This window comes from Pan troglodytes, chromosome 14 (genome assembly GCF_028858775.2).
Source record: "Pan troglodytes isolate AG18354 chromosome 14, NHGRI_mPanTro3-v2.0_pri, whole genome shotgun sequence".
NCBI classification, from domain to species: domain Eukaryota; kingdom Metazoa; phylum Chordata; class Mammalia; order Primates; family Hominidae; genus Pan; species Pan troglodytes.
In genome coordinates, this window is record NC_072412.2 from 112,703,888 (window position 1) to 112,722,764 (window position 18,877).

Consider the following 18,877-nt stretch of genomic DNA (forward strand, 5'->3'; position numbering starts at 1 on the left):
ATTTTACCTTTTTGTGGCTATTATAAATGAGATGGTTTTCTTGATTTCTTTTTTGGATAGTATGCTATTAGCATAGCATAAAAATGCTACTGATTTTTGTATATTGATTTCTGTATTCTGTAGCTTTACTAAATTTATTTATTAGTTTTAACAGTTTTTTGATGGAGTATTCAGTGTTTGTTATGTATAAAATCCTGTCATGTGCAAACAAGACAGTTTGACTTCTTTCTTCTCTATTTGTTTATCTTTTATTTCTTTCTCTTGTCTAATTGCTCCGATTAGTATTTCACGTATTATACTGAATAGAAACAAAGAAAGTCTTTGTTTTTTTCCACATCTCAGAGAAAACGGCTCAACTTTTTTCTGTTCATATGGTGTCAGCTGTGAGTTTGCCAAATGCAACTTTTATAGTGTTAAGGTGCATACCTTCTATGCCTAATTGGTGAAGAGTTGTTTTTTTTTATCATAAAGTGATGTTAAATTTTGTCAAGTGCTTTTTCTGCATCTATTGAAATAATTATATGTTTTTCCCTTAATTTTGTTAATGCAACGAGTCACATTTTTTTTTTTTTTTTTGATTTGAGTATGTTGAACCATCTTTGCATCCCTGGGATGAATCCTTTTGAGCATGGTGAATGATTTTTTTTAAGGTGCTGCTGAATTGTGTTTGCTAGTATTTTGTTGAGGGTTTTTGCATCTATGTTCATCAGGGGTATTGTCCTGTAGTTTTCTTTTTCAGTTGTGTTAACGTCTGCCTTTGGTATGAGGGTAATGCTAGCTTTGTAGAATGAGTCTAGAAGAAATCCCTCCTCCTCAATTTTCTGGAATAGTTTGAGTAGAATTGTTATCAATTCTTCTTTCAATGTTTGGTAGAATTCAGCAATAAAGCCAACAGGTCCTTGATTTTTCTTTGATGGCAGACTTTTTATTACTGATTCAATTTCATTATTCATTATTGGTATGTTCAGTTTTAAAATTTTTTTATTATTTAATCATGGTAAGTTGTACTTATCCAGAAATTTATTATTTTATTCTCGGTTTTCCAATTTGTTTTCTAAAAGTTATTCAGAATAGTCTCATATGATCCTTTGTATTTCTATGGTATTAGTTGTAATGTCTCCTTTTTGAATCTCTGGTTTTATTTATTTGAGTCTTCTCTTTTTAGTTTAATTAAAGGTTTATTGCTTCTGCTTATCTTTTCAAAAAACCAACTTTTCATTTTGTTGAATATTTTGTATATACTTTTAGTCTCTATTTCATTTGTTTCTGCTTTGATATTTATTACTGCTTTCCTTCTACTAATTTTGTTCCTAGTTTGTTCTTGTTTTTCTACTTCCTGAAGGTACAATGTTAGGCTGTTTATTTGAGATCTTTCTAATTTTTTGGCATAGGTGTTTACTGCTATAAACTTCCCTCTGAGTACTGCTTTTACTGTATCCCATAGGTCTGTATATCTTTTGTTTCCATTTTCATTTGTCCCTAGAAATTTTTTGATTTCACTTTTAATTTCTTTTTGTCCCACTGGTTGTTCAGGAGCATGTTGTTTAATTTCCATGTATTAGTATAATTTCTGAAAATTCCTCTTGTTATTTGTTGTTGTTGTTTGTTTTTATTACTTTTAAAATTTATTTTCTATTGACATATAATAATTGTGCATATTTATTACCGGGAATACAGTGAGGTTTCCATACGTATAAGGTACAGTGATCAGATCAGGGTAATTAACCTATTCATCATCTCAAACATTTGTTATTTCTTTGTGTTGGGAAAATTCAATATCCTTTTTATAGCTATTTGAAACTATATATTACTGTTAATTAGGATTATCCTACAGTGGTACAAAGCAATAGAATCAAGGCTGGTCTCTGTGGCACATGCCTGCAATCCCAGCACTTTGGGTGGCCAAGAAGGGAAGAACACTTGAGGCCAGGAGTTTGAGACCAGCCTGAGTAACATAGTGAGAACTTTGTCTCTAAAACATATTTCTCCCATCTAGTTATATCCTTTACTGAATCTCTCCCTATCTCCCCTCCTTTCTCCCACCCTTCCCAGTCTCTTGTATCCTCTGGTCTACTTTTTATTTCTATGAGATCAACTCTTTTTTAGCTTCCATACATGAATGAGAACATATGGTATTTAACTTTCTGTTCTTGGCTTATTTAACTTAATATAGTGTCCTCCAGTTCCTTCCATGTTGCTGTGAATGACAGGATTTCATTCTTTTTAATGTCTGAATGGTATTCCATTATGTATAATGTATATCACATTTTCTTTATCCATTTATCTGTTGTTGGGCACCTAGGTGATTCCATATCTTGACAATTATGAATACTGCTGTAATAAATGTGGGGGTGCAGATGTCCCTTTGACATACTAATTTTCTTTTCTTTGGATAAATGCCTGGTAGTAGGATTGCTAGATCATATGATAGTTCTATTTGTAGTTTTTTGAGGAACCTCTCTACTGTTCTCTATAGTGGCTGTACTAGTTTACATTCCCACCAACAGCACCTAAGAGTACCCTTTTATCCACATCCTTACCAGCACGTGTTATTTCTTTATTTTTATAATTGCCATCCTAAATGGGGTGAGATGATACCTTATTGTGATTTTGATCCTTCTTTTATTGATTTCTAGTGTCACCAACCACTGCAATCAGAAACAATACAGACAGACCTTAGAGATACTGCAGCTTTCTTTCCAGACCAAGACAATAAATTGAATATCACAATAAAGTAACTAACACATACATTTTTTAGTTTCCCAGTAGATATAAAAGTTGCATTTATACAATACTGTAACCCCATCAAGTGTGCAATAGCATTATGTCTAAAAAATAGACATCCCTTAACTGAAAATATTTTATTATTTGAGAATGCTAAAAATCACTTGAGCCCTCAGCAAGTCACAATCTTTTTGCTAATGGATTGTCTTGCCTTGATGTTTATGGCTACTGACTGGTCAGTGTGGTGGTTGCTGAAAGTTGGGGTGGCTGGCAGTTTCTTAAAATATGACATCAATGAAGTTCACCGCATGGTTTGACTCTTTCATGAGAGATTTCTCTGTAAATTATGATAATGTTGGATAACATTTTATACACAATAGAACTTCTTTCAAAATTAGAGCCAAACCTTTCAAATTCTGCTACTGCTTTATCAACTAAGTGTATGTAATATTAAAATGCCTTGTTGTCATGTAAACAATGTTCACAGCATCTTCACCAGGATCCCTATCTCAAGAAACCACTTTCTTTGTTCATCCATAGGAAGCAACTCCTCATCCGTTCAGGTTTGATAATGAGATTGCACAGTTCAATCGCATTGTCAGGCTCCACTTCTAGTTCTAGTTCTCTAGTTCTCTTGCTATTTCCACCACATCTGCAGTGTCATCCATGAGTGTTGGAATCAACTTTTTTCAAACTGCTGTTAATGCTGATAATTTGAACTCCTCCCATGAATCATGAACATCCTTAGTATCATCTAGAATGGTTAATCCTTTCCAGAAAGTTTTCAAATTACTATGCAAAAATCCATCACAGGAACCTATCTATGGCAGCTATAGCCTTAAAAATGTATTTCTTACACAATAAGATTTGAAAGTCAAAATTCTTCCTTGATCCCTGGTTTGCTGAATAGATGCTGTGTTAGCAAGCATGAAATACCCGTTAATCTCTTTTTATATCTCCGTCAGAGCTTTTGTGTTACTGGGTGCGTTGTCAATGAGCAGGTAATATTTTCAAAGGAATCCTTTTTTTCTGAGCAGTAGGTCTCAACAGTGGACTTAAAATATTCAGTAAACCATATGGTAAATACATGTGTTGTCATCCAGGCATTGTTGTTTCATTTATAGAGTAGATTTAGCATAATTCTTAAGGGTCCTAGGATTTTCAGCATGGTAAATGAACATTGGCTTCCACTTAAGGGCACCAGCTGTGTTAACCTCTAACAAGGAAGTCAGCCTGTCCTTTGAAGCAAGGCATTGACTTCTCCTTTCTAGCTATGAAAGTCCTAGATGACATTTTCTTCCAATAAGGCTGTTTCATCTACACTGTATATCTGTTGTTTAGTGTAGTCACCTTCATTAATTATCTTAGGTAGATCTTCTGGATAACTTGCTACAGGTTTACATCAGCACTTGCTGCTTCACCTTACACTTTTATGTTATAGAGACAGCTTTTTTCCTTAAACCTCATGAACCAACTTCTGCTAGCATCCAACTTTTCTTCTGCAGCTTCCTCACCTCTCTCAACTTTCAGAGAATTGAAGAGAGTTAGAACTTTGCTCTCAATTAAGCTTTGGCTTCAGGGAATGTTGTGGTTGGTTTGATCTATGCAGATCCCTAAAACTTTCTCCATATCATCGATAAGGCATTTCTACTTTTTTTTATCAGATGCGTGATCACTGGAGTAGCACTTTTAATTTCTTCCAGAAATTTTTCTTTGCCTTCACAACTTAGATAACTGGCATAAGAGGCTTAGCTTTCAGCTGGTTTTAGATTTCAATATGCCTTCCTCACTAAACTCAACCATTTATAGCTTTTGATTCAAAATGAGAGACATGTGACTCTTCCTTTCACTTAAACACTTTGAAGCCATTGTAAGGTTATTAATTAGACTAATTTCAGTATTGTGTCTCAGGGAATAGAGAGGCCTGAAAAGAGGGAGATAGAAGAAATAAAGCCTGGCTAGTGGAATTATCAGGACACACATAACATTTATCAATTAAGTTTCCTGTTTTATATGGGCACAGCGTGTGGCACCCCAAACCATTACAATAGTAATATCAAGGATCACTGATCACAGATCCCTGTAACAAATATAAAAATAATAAAGCTTGAAATACTGTGAGAGTTACGAAAATGTGATGCAGAGACACAAAGTGAACACATGCTGTTGGAAAAATGGTTTCAATAGACTTGCTTAACTCAGGGTTGCCATAAACCTTAGACTTGTAAAAAAATGCACTATGTATGAAGCTCAGTAAAAGGAAGCACAATAAAAAAAGGTATACTCGTACTTGATATAATTTTATTTTAAAAACTTTGTTAAGACTTGTTTTGTGGCTTGCCAATTGTTCTATCCTGAAGATTATTCCATGTGCACTGGAGAAGAACATGTATTCTGTTGCCTTTGAATGTAGAGTTCTTTATATATCTGTTTGGTGCATTTTGTCTAAAGTGCAACTCAGTCTCGGTATTTCCTTCTTAACTTTCTATCTGGGTGATCTGGCCATTGTTAAAAGTCAAGTATTGAAGTCCCTTACTATTACCATATTATTTATTTCTCCCTTCATGCCCATTAACATTTGCTCTATATATTTAGGTGCTCCAATGTTGGATGTACATATATTTATAATGTTTCTGTCTTATTGATGGATTGTGCCCTTTATCATTAGATAATGTCACTCTTTGTCCCTTGTGACTATTTTTGATGTGAAGTCTATTTTATCTGATATAAGTGAAGCCATCTCTGCTCCTTTTGGTTATCATTGGCATGGATTACCTCCTTCTATCTCATTACTTTCAGCCTATGGCTGTCCTTAAGGCTAAAGTGAGTCACTTATTGGTTTTTTTAATTGGATAACTTAATCTATTTATATTCAAAGTAATTATTTATAGGTAAGACCTTAACACTGCCATTTGGTTGGCTGTTTTCTCATTGTTTTGTAGATATTTTGAATTTTTCCCCTCCCTTGTTGTTTGTCTTGATTTAGAGGTTTTCTTTAACACTAAGTTTTAACTTCCTTCTCTTTATTATTCATGCATTGGCTATAGTTTCTTGCTTTGCGGCTTACACATAGACTGTTTTATACTGATAACAACTTCACTAGCATACAAAAACTCTAGACCTTTATACTGTTTCTCACAATGTATGTTTCTGATGTCACAGTTTACATCCCTTTATATTATGTATTGCTTAACAACCTATAGTAGCTATCGTTATTTTTTACTGTATTGACTTTTGATCTTCCTACTAAAGATATATATCATTTAAAGAGTACCATAACAGTCTTAAGGTATTCAGAATTTAGTTATATATTTACCTCTACCTCTACATTTTAACTTTTATGTTTCCAGGTTACTACTTAGCAACCTGTTCTTTCTACTTGAAGAACTGCTTAAGCATTTCTTACAGTGCTGGTCTAGAAGTCATGAATTCTGTCAAATTTTGTTTGACTGGGAAAGACATTATTTCTTCCTCATTTGTGAAGGACAGCTTTGTTGAGTATAGTATTTATGGTTGATGCATTTTTTTCTTTCAGTATATTGAAAATATTATTCCCTTCTCTCCTGACCTTCAGGATTTCTGCTGAGAACTCCACTGATAGTCTAATGGAATTTCCTTATATGACTTGACAGTTTTCTCTTGCTGCTTTCACAGTTTTATCTTTGTCTTTGGATAGTTTAATTATAGAGTTCCACAGTGAGAATTTCCTTTGGTTGAATCTGTTGGGGTATCTTTTAGCTTCATGTATCTGGATGTCCATTTCTTTTCCAAGACTTGAGAAGTTTTCAGTAATTGTTTCACCAAGTAAACTTTCTGTCCTTATTTTTGTCTCTTTTCCTGTAACATCCATAATTTGACAGTTTATTTGTTTAACAGTGTCTATAGATCCTATAGGATGTCTTTACTTCTTTTTATTCTATTTGTTTTTATTGCCTCTGACTGTGTCATTTCAAAGATTATTTCTTTTTGCTTGATCTAGTTTGATGTTGAAGCTCTCTGTTGTGGTTTTTTTTTTTTGTTTTTTGTTTTTTTTGAGACAGAAACTTGGTCTGTCGCCCAGGCTGGAGTGCAGTGGCACAATCTTGGCTCATTGCAAGCTCTGCCTCCTGGGTTCATGCCATTCTCCTGCCTCAGCATCCCAAGTGGCTGGGACTACAGGCATCCACCACCAAGCCTGGCTAATTTCTTTTTTTGTATTTTTAGTAGAGATGGGGTTTCACCATGTTAGCCAGGATAGTCTCAATCTCCTGACCTCGTGATCTGCCCCCCTTGGCCTCCCAAAGCACTGGGATTACAGGCATGAGCCACCGCACCCAGCCTCTGCTGTATTTTTTTAATATCAGTCGTTGAATTCTTCAGATGAAAGATTTCTATTTGGTTATTTTTCAAGATCACTCTTCATTAAATTTCTTCTTAATATCATGAATTGTTTTCTTGATTATATTGAATTGTCCATCTGTATTCTCCTGTATTTCATAGAGTCTCTTTAAGATCATTATACTGAATCTATTTTCCAGCAATTTATAGATCTCTTTTTATTTAGGATCTATTACTAGAGAGGTATATTCCTTTGGCAGTGTCATATTTTCTTGCCTTTTCATCAATGTGTCCCTGTGTTTATGTCTATGTATTTGGTAGAACAATCACCTCTTCTAAATCTTACAGCATGGCTTTTGTAGGAAAGACTTTCACTTGTAGAAGGGACTTAGTGTGGCAGTTGGAAAGAACATTGTGGCTCTGGTTGTGAGCAGATGGAGTAGCATACCCTCCTTGCAGCTGCTTCAGTGGCATTAAATGTCAGTAATAACTGCGGGTACCTCAGTGGCCTAGGCTACTGTGGCAGTGGCAGTGTGAGTTGTTAATGTCCTCAGTAGCAATGGCTTTTGGGATTCTCCTATTCTTGCTTTCCCTACAATGAGAAGACTTGGCTGAAAGGATCCCTCTTGGCAACAGGTCTAATATGGCCCACAAGCAACTACTGCAGTACTGGGTTTCAGGGTGCAAGTGCCCAGAGCGGCTGTAGGGACAGGGTCCTAGACTCAGGGTTTCACGAACCTATTATGGCACCTGAGGCCTGGGGTGGATGTTCGCTCTCTGTGCCAGTGTTGGGTATAAATTACCCACAAATCCAAGGTCTATCACTCTGAGGCCTAGCAGCCTGGGCCCAGGAGCTGGGCTGTAGTACAGCATTGGCCCAAGTCTAGGGAAGAAAAGTGTTCTGGAGGATTGGGCCCAGAGAGCAGGATACAGTCGAAATTTGGGAACCAGAGCCAATAATGCTTAGTGACAACTCAGGTTCCAGGGGATGATGCAATGTGTAGTGGTGACTCTGGACTCTGGGACAGTGGGATTCAGCAATATCCCAAACTCTCTGAGGCCAGGGGCAGTGGCAGCAAGAACCTAAAGCTGGTAGACTGAAGCTGTTGCTTAGACCTGGGAGCAACACAGCAATAATTCCTCTCCCTGGAGGAGGAAGTGTCTCGGCAGCCCAGACTCTAGTGGCTAGTCTAGCTCCAGGCAAACATGAGACTAGGGTTGTTTGGCCTGTAGGGTATTGGTGGGGGCTGCTGTGGTCCCTTTGCTCACCCTTGGGCCAGCTGACTCCTTCATTCTCTATGTGGCTATCTTGAGTTTCTGTGCTCTATAGGATTTGTGCTATAAATAAATAATATATATAAGAGAAAATTATAGAAAGAAACAATTCATAAGTTTTAAATTGTGTACCATCCTGAGTAGTGTGATGAAATTTCATGCTGTCCAACCTGAGATGTGAATTCTCCCTTTATCCAGCGCATCCACGCGGCAGATTCTCCCTGCTGTGAGTCACGTAGCTGCCTTGGTTATCAAATCAACTGTCCCGGTATCACAGTGCTTATGTTCAAATAATCCTTATTTTACCCAACAATGACCCTAAAGCACAGAAGTAGTGATGCTGGCATATTGTTAAAACTTTTCTATTTTATTATTAGATATTATTGTTAGTCTCTTACTGTGCCTAATTAAACTCTATCATAATTAAACTTTATCATTTAATTAAGCTTCATCTTCATAATAATTAATTAAACTGTAGTAATTAAACTTCATCATTGGTACGTATGTATAGGGAAAACCAGTATATATGTAGGGTTCGTCCTATCTGCAGCTTCAGGCATCCACTGGAGGTCTTGGAATGTATCCTCTGAGAATAAAGGGGGACTACCATGTAATGAAGCTCCAGTTCTTGCTGGTACATTTCCTTATTTGAGAAAATACACCACTTCGTGGATTCAACTGGACCTGTTAACTTCAGCCTCTCACATTCCAAATGTTTAGGACTTTCCAGGACATGTGGTTGGTTTAGACCAAGATACCACAAGGTGTTGACCACCATAGTTTTTAACACTAGAATCTACAATCAAGAGGCCTGCAAGGTCAGGGGAGAGGGGAGTGGGTGGGAGTGGCTGACACATGCGGCCAGCGTGTTACAATGAGCATAAACCAGTTTTGCTTCTCTTTTCATCACAATTCTGATGATGGATATTAACGTCTTCATTTTGTAAATGACAAAACTGAATCTTGAATATATTAAATAACTTTAGCAAGATGATCTACGTAGCTAGTAAGTTTGAAGTTGAGAGGTGAACCAGGCCTGTCTGCTGCCACGCCCCACGTTCTGTCTGCAGTATTGTGCGCTGTGGTTTTTTCTCCTGTATCCTTTTCTTAAATACAAGATATTATCCTTAAATCTTGCAACTGTGGCTTATTTTTTCACTGAACCAGCCCTCTCCAAGGTTATCAATGTCCTTCAAACTCCAAACCAATTGGTCTCACCATAGTCTTTGTTCCCTGTGTTGGCCGAGCAGCAAGGTGCCTGATTGATCTCACTGCCACTTTTTCACACTCCTTGGTTTTCAGTTCTTAAGAAAACATTTCCCCCTTTATTAGCCTCTTGCTTCTTGGGTCACTCCTACTGTGGCTTCCACATTATTCTATTTCCTAAAGCGGGCATATTCTAGGATTCAACACTGAAATTCGTTCTTTTTCCCTTTACTCTCTTCTTTGACAATTCATTGTCACACATTTGTATGGATAATTCCATAATGTCCATTTGTAATCTGTTCACTTCCAGATACCTCCACCTGGGCTTCCTCTTCTTGTGTCTGCTGTTTGTTTTGATCAGCTGATACAACTTCATCTTGATGTTTTGAAGTTAAATCTCATTACGTGCATCACACACTCTTCATTTTGTCATGGCCTCCACCAGTTTCTATTACTTATTTTAAATTGATTTATATATTTGTGTCCCTGGTAGACACTGCAGGCATTTAAGTTTGTGATCTCCCAAAAATCAACCTTTTCAAATATCAACACATCTTAACGATTCATCTAGCTCTGGGGTCACCAGACTGCTATTCATTGGCCAAATTTGTTCTGCTTCTTGTTTTTATAAATAAAACTTTATGGGAACACATGACCATTTGTTTGCATATTGTCTACAGCTAATTTGTATTATAACAGCAGAATTAAATAATACTAACAGAGACAATATGGCCACAAAAACATTTACTATATTGCTTTTTACAGAAAAAGTTTGCTGCCCCAGATCTTGCTCCTATTCCAAAGTTCTTTATTTTGAAGGATGACATTATCATTCCTGCAACCACTCAGGTTAGAAACCATGTAAGTCATCTCGAATCTTTTTTATTTAACCTCTTCTATTTTTCTAATCACAAGAACATTCTGTAAATTTCTTTCTTTTTAAGGCCTGTCACATTCCATTCTTCCATATTCTAATAGTTATCACACTATTATACAAGTCCTTCAACTAATTTCCCTATTTTTATACTTTTGCCTTCTTACTCATTGTGCAGTGCACTCCTTATTAACTTTCCTAATTCCACAGAATCATCTTTTCTTCAAAAGTCTTAAGGAGTCATTTATTAGAATAAGCAACAGACTCATCTTATTATATAATTTTATTATATAATATGCAATCTCTAAAAGGTTTAGTGATCACCAGGCTAACATATAAATGGGCCAGTCTAAATTACTTGTGTAAAAGGGATACATAATTTGTCTAAAATCATATTTCTCGCCATGGCAAAGCTGAAATTATCATCCAAATCTTTAGGCTGTCAGTACAGGACTCTTTTTATTATTTAGCCCTTCATACACACCCTTTCCATGTCTGACCTCAGTCAAGTCTCTAAAGATTTTTCTATTACCATCTAAATGAACCCTATAGTTCTGCAAAACATTTCCACCTCTCACCTCTGCATTTTAATCTTAGTCTTCATTCTGCATACTATCCCGTTTCTCTACCTTTTTTTCCTTTATAGGCTGCCTCAAAACCTCTTCCTCTACAAATCTTTTACTACTTTTTCACTTTCCTGTGTTCTCTGCTTCCCTTTTTGTAAGATTTAATGGCTTATAGCAATACTGTGAACATAACTGGCTCACGTTGTATTTACATATTCTCAAATATAAGTCTTTCTAGCTATATGATAAGCCTACCCTTCTCTGGGGTGGGAGCTCTGATGTTCTGATTGCAGTGGGATGTGTTTTGGGGCAGTCTGGGACCTAGAAAGCTACAGCCAGTGGCAGGGTGGGCAGAAGGCAGAGGGGCCTAAAAGAACAGGATGGGAAGAGCGAGCCCAACCAGTAGGGGTTGTCACTGCGGAGGTTGACCAGAGTCTGATCAAGTTTCCCTCAGTAAGTGTTTCTACACATCACAGTTCCCAACTTGGTTGAACATGCTGCTTGTGTTGAATGCTTAGTGTCAGGTGGGACACAGTAGGGTGTTTAGCCCCTCACTACAGGGTTCAACGTCATTCATAGAAGGTGGAGTGGGTAAGACATAGGTCTGGGTGGAGGGCACCAGCTTGGGAGGATTGGAGTCCTGTTAAAACATTCATCCCAACGAGGAAAAAGAAAGCTGAGCTGAAAAACAGTGCCAGAAATCTAGTTATAAAGACAGTGAGTGTGACGAGGGTGAGGAAAATGCTGTGATTTTTGTGAGCAAATGTGTTTCTAGGCTCATGGGAGCCTCCCAGCCTGAACTGGTGGGTCTGAGCAGACTGACACACAGGTGGCCTCGGGCAGGTTGGCTCGCCACTCAGTCAGGCTGGACCTCTGGCTGACTTTGAGGACGTCCACAGATCAGAGGGTCTCGGGAAGACACAGACCGACATCCTTCCCTGATGCCTCCTGCCACCCGGAGCACTTATCACTGCGCTTGACGCCCCTCAGGCTCTCAACACATTTGTCGCTGCTACCGAAGAGGATCGCAAGTCATCTTGTGTTTACTTAACACACTTACAGAAGAGCGGCAGCTGGGAGGACAGGGGAGGCAGGCGCAGAGCCGGGAGGGAGCACAGACACAGATGGAGGTGAAATGTTGACCTGGAAAGCTGCTTCCTTGAGAGTGAGCAGGGCATGGCAGAGATGCAGCCCTCCATTATTCTGCCTTACACAGCAGGCATTATTAGCAGTGAAAATAAAAGAAAGGAAGCAAGGAAAGGCCACAAGAAGAGGAATGATTGATCCCCAAGGTCAGAAGCTGTGACACAGCCCTATCTCCCAGGACAGGTCTGGCCCGTGGTGGATGCCTGAGAATGTGGTCATTGAGGGAGGGAAAGAGAAAACAGCTCTTTAGAGAGGGAAATGGGATAGTCAGAAGGAAATGCTGATATAGAAACTGGCCATCCGTCTTCTGGATTTGAGGAAATATGCTGAAGAAATGGTTTCTCAATGTGTCTGCCCCATCAAATTCACATCCAGTTCAAGACAAAGCAAGGATACTGTAGGTAGAAAAGGTGCCTAATACCTCTTCAATGGATGACACCAGTTTAGGTAAAGAAATGACATCACCAAGAGGCTACAAGGTTAAAGAAATGGCATCACCAAGAGGCTAGAAGCCCTGATGGCAGCCACCCAATGAGCCCGAGGTGGATTCAAGAATGTTTTATCTTATTTTGTCTCCCTGTCTCCTTCCTCAACAACCTTCCTTAGGAGAGAAGCAAATGAGACATAAGGTCAGATGAGAAAGCAGGGCCCTTCAGTTAAAGAAATGGGCAGTTTCCATGGTGGTTTCTGCTTCTCTCATAGTGGATTAACATTTAAGGTGAAGGAGGAAATGTCCTGCTTGGTTTAGAATCCTATTTTAAGGTCATTTTAAGCTCTGCTAGTATTAAAATTTCACTTTTTTTTTTAAGCCAAATGGAACCCAAATTTAGCCCCTGTGGAGTCTCCTGCTAGCCCTCCCAGTCTGAAACCCCATTCCAAATAAAACTCACAAGAGTGTTTATTTAAACTATCTATTTTTTTTTTCATAACAAACTGGGATTTATTCTTAGAGCTGCTGATGGAACACTTTAATTTACAAACGGGTTTCCCAAAGCTTCATAAAGCCACCAGATGCAAAGAGAAGAGGCTGTATCACCGTGCTCAGCCTGTTTAATGCAGGCAATATTGTAAACAGCACTCTAGGGGAAGGTTTCAGAAGTACATTTAATTGCATTTTCCACTTCTTGTAACAGCAAGGGATTAAGCCGAGATGGAACGTAATGGAACCTGCTCCATCCTATCACCTTAAAGTAAGAGAGGAAAGGAATGCACAATGGTAGGCTTATCAGGAAAAAAAAAATGCCATCATCTTTATTTGAATAAGTTTGTGAATGATCAAGAGCAAACATATTAATTTGTATTGTGTTTTCTGGTGGTCAGTGTGTACCTAAAAAGGTTACTCATATTTACTAAAAATAATTTTTATCTCTCCGCATGGAATCTTGATTTCAGAAATAAATAAGTTCTAATCAGTATTTTATAGGCAGCACCATTTAAATAGCTTATATCCTAATGATCCATACAATATATAATAAGGAATATCTGGACTGGAGAAGTGGGCAAGTACTAATTACTGAACTTTCAGCTTATTTGGGCTGTTGTAATGCCACGAGGCATGAGAAGAAACAAAGATGAGCTAGGCATTTGTTTCCAACACTCCCATTGAGGTTATTCCCATTGAGATCATTCCCGTTGGTCATTAGATGAGACAATAAATGCAAAGTGCCCAGTAGAGTGGATGGAAAGTAATAGCAGCTGAATGTAAGTGAATCCCTTGCCCCTCTTAATAATTAGTAAATAATAGTATTTCAAAATTAATCATACTATAGGTTGTTTTATTTTTCTGTCTGTATGTTCTCTTCTAACTTTTTCTCCATGACAGAACATTGGTTGATTTTTACATTTCTAGTGCCTTAGCAAAATCTTCAGTAAAAGTACAGAGGTGCAGACTCCGAGCTAAATATCTAAAATCTGCCACTTACTGGCTAAGGTTTAATATATCTTTACTTCAATTCTCAAACCTTAAAACTGAAGAAAATAATTATCCTCACTTTATGGGATTAAGAATTAGCAAACACAAATGCTTAGCAGAGTGGCAAATAATAAACAATATATGTTAGTTCCCATAAGTCTTACCTCTGTTATACGGTGGGTGAAAGTTTGATAAAGGAATATGTGAGACAGAAAAGGCTGAAAAACACCGGTGTGGCTCAGTGCAGTCATTCTGTCCACAAAGGTCTCCATTAAATTACATTAAACAAATAATTAGAAAATTTAGAAGTGTGCAGAGGGATACCCCCACATGACATTTTAAATTTTATTGCAAGGCCATGTATGTTCCTAGTAAACTATACATACTCCCAATTTTTTTACGAAAAGATTTGACATAATTTTCTCATATTGCAAAATTTAACTCCCATTTAGGAATCAACAAATCTGAGATCTTTTATGTTGAAATGAGAGCAGGAATGGTGGAGCGGTTTTCAAAATATTTATAATAAGTCAGCAGTAGACAAAACACATCTAGTAAGTTCTCTGGAAAACCATAGTTTTAATTTGCCATTTGGCTGGCTATGTTTGCATTCAAAAACTCAGAAAAAATATGTAGCACAGTTTTCAACAGATGAATGCACTTCAGTATCAGTAATTATTAATACTTCAAAGTGTATTTGAATTTGCTTAAGTTTAGTTAATAAGAAAACTTTCTTCCTTTTTGCTTTTTAGAAAATTAAACATTAACCAGGCATTTTTCTTAACAATCTGCCGTTATGAGCCATACTATGGACTTTCGTCTTAACACAGGCAACACTGCCATATCTGTACATGAACAGCCCTGACATAGAGTAAGAATAAGCCAATTGCACAATTTAATGAAATGCTTTGGAGTTTAGGTTTAGATAACACCTGCTTGTTTCCTCGTCTCCCCCAAGTATGACCACAATGGTGAAGAGAAAATTTAAACTTATGTTAGTTAAGAAATTATTGTATTAATTGTAGATTATTAAGAGATCTCAGATACATGGTATTTTTAAAATGTTATGTAGAAAATTCTTCCCTTAAAACAATCCATACCTTGGACCCAGGGTGCTCCTATGCCCTTGCTCTGAAAGAGATAGGACACTCCCAGAATACAAAGTCCCAGGAAAATGAGAAAAGGGTGCCAAGGACCGTTTGCCATACAGGAAAATTGGTCAGATCTAAAATTGTTAGGTCATAAGACTCAGTTTCTAATCTGCTGGAAACCAAAATCGCATGGGGGTGGATTGGGCAGAGAAAGATCCCAAAGTTTCCTCTAGGCTGAGGAGAAGATAACAGGAAAGAGAAGGTCTGGTCTAGGAAATAGGACTACATGAGCTGTCATCAGCTTACAAGGACAAAAATTATCTCACTTGCCATAGACTGGCCAGACCAATGTCTCATGAGGCTACCGAATTTCCAAGCTGTATCAGAGATCTATTAGGTTGGTGCAAAAGTAACTGTGGTTTGTGTCTTTAAAAGTAGTGGCAAAAACCACAACTACTCTTGCACCAATCTAAGAGATCTTTCTCTTTCTCATTTTCCGGATTTCAAACTTGCTCCTGCTTTGGAAATAATTTCTCATGTTAAACACATACGCAATCGTGTCCTAGCTTAGTGTCTTCTCTTTTCTGTGTTGCCTACTTGGTAATATTCAGTTGGATTTTGAGGATGCCTCAGCTATACTGTTGGTCCAAGGATGGCTCAGACCAGTGGGATGTTCTTGGGATTGCATTTCACCAAGGTGCTAAATGTCTGCCTCCAAGGTAAAATAATGTTAGAGAATGCTGTAGTGTAAATAAATGCACATTACAATTTTTTTCAGATTAATTCATATCAGCCACCATTTAAATTATTAACCAATCTTGTAAATGAATTGTATACTTTATTTTAAAACAAACCTACAGAGGACCAAGTATAATGGCCCAGAGCTGAAGAATGGGATTTGGAGAGTCAGAAAAACATTGTTTTGAGTCCCAGAGTTGTTACTTAGAGAGCTTTGTGAGTTTACCTTGGAAAAGTCACATAAATCCCAGAGACTTGATTTTCTGATTTGTAACAGCTCACACAGTAAGTGATTATAAGGTAGTCCTGAATGTATTTAAAAAGAATGACTATTTTATCCTAAATTATTATTTTTCCACACTATAGAGATGATATAATAGTTGTAACTAATAATTATTTACCTTTTACTATATTTCAAGGGCTTTTCTAAGTATTTTATAAGCATTTTCTCAATCCTCACAATAACCCTGAGATCAGTATTATCATTATCCTCATTTTCAAATGAAGAAAGCATGGTAGAAGCAGGTTGAGGAACTTAGCTGAGGCCACACACTCGGTGGGAGCACTGCTCTATCCAACAGCTATTTCCTGAGTCTATGTTATGTGCCAGGCACTGTTGTAGGCCAAAAGATACCACAGTGAATGAAGAGACACAAATGCCTGTTCTCAGAAATGACATCCTGGTGATAATGCTAATCTTGTCAGCAACTGACACTTATTAAACATTTACCAGGAGCTAGGTGCTACAGTAATCTCATATATTTTGTAAACTACTTCTTTGAGGTAGGTAATTGTTTTTATTCCACTTTACGGGAAAAGTTTTGTTTCTCAGCTGTGTTTGTATAACTACAAATTGCTAACAGTAATATTATGTCTGCTTTGTTGAATCCATCGGGGGATCTGAAATTAATCGAAATACCGATTTGAATCAGTTTTAGTTCTGATCATTTTTTATGACTCCTTCAATAGTGCTAGTAAATTAAACAAATGAAGCCTAGACTAACTTACTAGCCACTAAAAATTTTGATTGATAAACACATTCCTATTTGTTTTTTATTTGTAGTTCAGCCAAATTGGTGTGGGATGTGGCAGGCTCAGTCCCCAGATCAGTTTTATTGGTTAGGGTTCCTGATACTTATCACTAATTAATTTTTGTGCATAACTTCAGAGACTTCTGGAGAATATTAAATAACTTATTTAAGGCCTGACCTGGATGCCTGGTTCACGTCAAGTGCTCAGCATGTAGAGCCGATTACAGATTCACTCCGGGGATGTCCCGGAGTGCAGGCCATTTGGAAAGGACTCCAGGACATCTGGCCTCCACCCTGAAGCAATGGACACAGGGACTGGAGGAGAACTGAAGACCCTCTGTGGCCATGGGTCTCTGTGCAGGAAGACCAGAGATAGGCACTGACAAAGGGAGGTACTTTTGGAAAACAAACCCTGTACAAGGACCAGAAGCAATGAGATGAAGGGAGACTCAACACCTGTGCCTCAAAAAGAGGAAGTTGCAATAGAAAGGGGCTTATGGATAATGAGAATGTAAAATTTCACATTTTGGGGAAAGGGGAACCATGCAGGAATACACCAAATATTTGAAAATAGGTTCGGAGTTTAGATGGGGCACACACTAATTTGTTTTTTACTCCCCTCCTGCTGCCATGGACCCCGTGTGAGTCACCTGAGAAAGTGAAATAAGGATTAATTCATTCTACAATTTTCTGTGTTATCACTTGCACCTAATTATGAAATTCAGAAACCAGAAGTGTTCAGAAATATGAGTCAATTCCAGTTTGGAAGAAAAATGAAAACTCGTTGCTTATTTCTTCAAACATAAGTTCTGGGATGGGACCAAACTAGAATTTGGGGCATGATGAAGTTACCAGAGGTCCACAGAGACAGTGCCTTGTATCTAGCAGAGTCTCAACAAGTATGTGTTGACTTTACAACTTTCTGGATTTGCAAAATGACTTAAAGACCACCTAATGACCACTTCATTAGATACCTCAGTCTTTAATCACTGATTGTCCATGCCCTGTCTGAAGCTTAGGTCAGCTTCATTTCCCATGGAAACCTTCATTCCATTCAGTTATTCTAATTGTTACAAAGCTCTTGTCTGAGTTGATCTGACATCTGCCATAATTCCAACCATTGTATCTGGTTCTGCTACATTTGATTTGAATTGGGATGTTGGTACACAAATGGATCAGAGGACCCCAAATACATTGCTTACTTGAGAATTTTGTCTTGGGCTCTGTGCACCTCAGAGTCACAAGAGTGTTATTTCTTCCACGTCAATACACTTCTCCTCCAAAAACATCTTACATTTGAACTAAGTGTGCTCCACTTTTAATATTCTAAGAGAGGCATGATTCAAACACATGCAAATTCACCCACTCAGCTGAGTGAGTACCGAGGCAAAATGGACAACTTTTAGTTCTTTCAGACATTTTAAACTGTAAAAAAAACCCTGATTTACAAAAAACTGAATATTGCTTTTTTTATTTTATTTTGAATATTGCTTTTTAAAGTCTTATTTCATTCAAGTAAATTTAAATGTCTTCAGTGACAAATGCAGAAGATACAAAACACAGTAATTTAATTTGAAGTGATTTAAATGATGAGAACAATAAATCAGATACTCAAGTTAAACTGTGATACAACCCATTGAATTTAATCCATGAAGGATATGGTATCACCTACAATATCTTATTCAATGCAAAGATGAAGAGTAAACCAAAAAGAAATAGGCACTACCAGAGCATACAATACTAATTTTACATGTAATTAAAACTAACAATTTCTTTTCATTTATAGAACATACTCTGATGACCTTTGAGGTTGGTGGCAATATAAGGACATTAGCTTAAAATTATGCTTTGATTTGCAATGAAAAATTGAAATGACTATTCCTTTCCTATTTGAATTAAAGCATGAAACATTACTGCCCTCTCCTGATATATTTTGGTAGAACACCTCCTAGAAGGAATTTTGACCTGAAACCAAATTTTAAAAATCATTTTACCCA

The 18,877-nt window shown here is 37.3% G+C and overlaps 1 protein-coding gene across 1 annotated transcript in view; it reads right to left on the bottom strand.

Moving 5' to 3' along the window:
• Nucleotides 1-18,877, bottom strand: part of NALF1 (NALCN channel auxiliary factor 1) — an 860,969-nt gene that overhangs the window by 102,362 nt on the left and 739,730 nt on the right. The gene's annotated exons all lie outside the window — the stretch shown is intronic.